The sequence below is a fragment of the Limulus polyphemus genome, unplaced genomic scaffold, assembly GCF_000517525.1.
Source record: "Limulus polyphemus unplaced genomic scaffold, Limulus_polyphemus-2.1.2 Scaffold6846, whole genome shotgun sequence".
In the NCBI taxonomy this organism is placed as follows: Eukaryota; Metazoa; Arthropoda; class Merostomata; order Xiphosura; family Limulidae; genus Limulus; species Limulus polyphemus.
In genome coordinates, this window is record NW_013672456.1 from 15,591 (window position 1) to 20,064 (window position 4,474).

The window sequence follows — 4,474 nt, forward strand, 5'->3', positions numbered from 1 at the left end:
CGACTATACAATCTACACCACAAGGTGATACACTACGACTATACAATCTACACCACAAGGTGATACACCACGACTATACAATCTACACCAGAAGGTGATACACTACGACTATACAATCTACACTACAAGGTGATACACTACGACTATACAATCTACACCACAAGATGATACACTACAACTATACAATCTTCACTACAAGATGATACACTACGACTATACAATCTACACCACAAGGTGATACACTACGACTATACAATCTTCACTACAAGATGATACACTACGACTATACAATCTACACCACAAGGTGATACACTACGACTATACAATCTACACCACAAGGTGATACACTACGACTATACAATCTACACTACAAGGTGATACACTACGACTATACAATCTACACCACAAAGTGATACACTACGACTATACAATCTACACCACAAGGTGATACACTACGACTATACAATCTACACCACAAGATGATACACCACGACTATACAATCTACACCACAAGATGATACACTACGACTATACAATCTACACCATAAGGTGATACACCACGACTATACAATCTACACTACAAGGTGATACACTACGACTATACAATCTACACCACAAGGTGATACACTACGACTATACAATCTACACCACAAGGTGATACACTACGACTATACAATCTACACCACAAGATGATACACTACGACTATACAATCTACACTACAAGGTGATACACTACGACTATACAATCTACACCACAAGGTGATACACTACAACTATACAATCTACACCACAAGGTGATACACCACGACTATACAATCTACACTACAAGGTGATACACTACAACTATACAATCTACACCACAAGGTGATACACTACGACTATACAATCTACACCAGAAGGTGATACACTACGACTATACAATCTACACTACAAAGTGATACACTACGACTATACAATCTACACTACAAGGTGATACACCACGACTATACAATCTACACCACAAGGTGATACACTACGACTATACAATCTACACTACAAGGTGATACACTACGACTATACAATCTACACCACAAGGTGATACACTACAACTATACAATCTACACCAGAAGGTGATACACTACGACTATACAATCTACACTACAAAGTGATACACTACGACTATACAATCTACACCACAAGATGATACACTACAACTATACAATCTTCACTACAAGATGATACACTACGACTATACAATCTACACCACAAGGTGATACACTACGACTATACAATCTACACCACAAGGTGATACACTACGACTATACAATCTACACCACAAGATGATACACTACAACTATACAATCTTCACTACAAGATGATACACTACGACTATACAATCTACACCACAAGGTGATACACTACGACTATACAATCTACACCACAAGGTGATACACTACGACTATACAATCTACAGTAGTGTATCATCTTGTGGTGTAGATTGTATAGTCGTAGTGTATCACCTTGTGGAACTATACAATCTACACCACAAGATGATACACTACAACTATACAATCTACACTACAAGGTGATACACTACGACTATACAATCTACACCACAAGGTGATACACTACGACTATACAATCTATAAATTTACAGGATCTATAAATAATTAATGTTGTTTACAGGATCTAGAAATAAATAATTAATGTTATTTACAGGATCTATAAATAATTAATGTTGTTTACAGGATCTATAAATAATTAATGTTGTTTACAGGATCTATAAATAATTAATGATGTTGGTTACAGGGTCTATAAATAATTAATGTTGTTGTTTGCAGGATCTATAAATAATTAATGTTGTTGTTTACAGGATCTATAAATAATTAATGTTGTTTACAGGATCTAGAAATAACTAATGATGTTGTTTACAGGATCTAGAAATAACTAATGATGTTGTTTACAGGATCTAGAAATAACTAATGATGTTCCTTACAGGATCTATAAATAATTAATGTTGTTTACAGGATCTATAAATAATTAATGTTGTTTACAGGATCTAGAAATAATTAATGTTGTTTACAGGATCTATAAATAATTAATGATGTTTACAGGATCTAGAAATAAATAATTAATGTTGTTTACAGGATCTAGAAATAATTAATGATGTTGTTTACAGGATCTATAAATAATTAATGATGTTGTTTACAGGATCTATAAATAATTAATGTTGTTTACAGGATCTATAAATAATTAATGTTGTTTACAGGATCTAGAAATAAGTAATGATGTTGTTTACAGGATCTATAAATAATTAATGATGTTGTTTACAGAATCCAGAAGAACAAGCAGCATGAGATGATAGACCTGTCTTCAAAGTTTTGCCGTTACAGTCAGGAGAATAGGTAAGCTTCCACAGTCAAATTTGATGGGTTTAATATTTGTAAGGTTAGTTTAAGTCAAATTTGATGGGTTTAATATTTGTAAGGTTAGTTTAAGTCAAATTTGATGGGTTTAATATTTGTAAGGTTAGTTTAAGTCAAATTTGATGGGTTTAATATTTGTAAGGTTAGTTTAAGTCAAATTTGATGGGTTTAATATTTGTAAGGTTAGTTTAAGTCAAATTTGATGGGTTTAATATTTGTAAGGTTGCAGACTTGCAACTATATATATACCATAATTGTAAAATTTGTTTTGTTCTTAACTTTATTGTAACTTGCTGGTAACATATGACCTGACCCATGACACAACGTTATGACGTTGATACTTCTCTGTATATGATACCGGCAGCAGGTTGACCCCAACCATGCTGTCTCGTGGGATATCTGCAAGACTGCGTCAGTCTTTTCGATAACCACTTGTCGGTATTACCGGCAGGTTTGCAAGAGGTTGACCCAGCTCACTGCCAGGGCTCAGGGGATGTCGGCAAAACCGTGTCGGTTTCTTCGATGACCTGAATGAAACCTGTCACGTCCAATATCCAAGAAGCCGCCGTGGTAACGACATTTTTCAATATTTAGCTACAGGTTTTTTTATCTAGAGGTTTTAAGTAAAGCTGGTGACTTTTATTAGAATGGAAAATTAAATGTAAAAAGTAGTGTGAAATTGTGAAGTTGTATAAAAACTTATAAATATATATATATATATGTTGAATGAATAAAGAAAGAATTATGTTTCTCATTTTCCAGGGGAGAAGTCTCCCCTCCCGCGGACGCCCATGACAGTCAGTTCAAGCCAAAAGTCACACACCATGATCAGTAGTGAGAATTATTACGTTTATTGTGATTTTCAATGACTGAGCGAGTTCTGTGCTTATATATTGTTGCGTCATCGAGGTCACGTGACTGGTGTGGCGCCCTCACTATAACGAACGAACGTTAACTTCAACAATACCCTGTGACTGCAGTTCAATTACTCACTATCTACACACACATTACCGCGTCACGTTGTCCCCCTCTTATATATACCAGCCTACCCCATCTAGTAAATACTAGAGCATTCCTGAAGGAACAAGATAGTTCTAGAAACTAGTTTGTTTTAGCGCGAATATTGAAATTAAGTGTATCGTAAAGTTATATTAAGTTTTATTAAGTAAAGACTTGTGTCGTCAAAGTTTCGTCGAAAACGAAATTACGGAAAGTTAATTAACAAACGGAGACGTAACAATATCAAACCTAATCAAGTTAGGCGTACGTACAGTAAGTCTCGGAATGTCTGTTGAAATGTTGTATGTGAACTTGTAAAACTTAAGTCAAAGTAAATGTAGCCTATAGTAAACAGGCGATAGCTACTTAGACTGGACTCAGCATTATATTCATCAAACAACAACAACACATGACCCGTTATTTAGTTTATCGTAATAACACAGTCAGCAAAGTACTGCTAACGTGAATTTTTTGCACATTAAAAAGGTACTACTGTTTACGTAATTTCCTTTTGATTTTGTAGTAGAACAATTAACTTAGTTTTAACTGTCTCAACTTTCAATTTAATTGTTTTACCTAAACGTAAAAAAAGAAGAAAAAAGCTATCGAATGTTCATTTTTTGTTTTACATAAAATGTTGGCTTTTCACGTTTTGAGGATGCGGGTATTGGGGGTTGATCCAGTATTTTGAATTTATTTAGGGGTACGGCTTTCACCCCCCCAAAAAAAACCCGTAAGAAAATGCCGATTTCACAAAAGTTACTAGAGAGAAAATATGGGGGTATTCACCCAAGCTGTACAACCGCTGGTATGAGGCAAGTCACAAAATTACATCAAAAGTCAATTTTAGTATGTAAATAGACACCTAATTTTTCGTCATTTAACTGATTTATTCTAACTAATTTGTGTTCACAGAGCACTATATAAATGAAAATGGTCCGCACACTAATTATCTTGTGTTACAACATGCATAGAACTCAAGGTTCTCTCGAATTGTCAGATTTTGTTAGAGGAAGAATAGTTGGTCAAACAGATGGTGGAATAAGTCAGCGGCAAATTTCGCAGAGTTT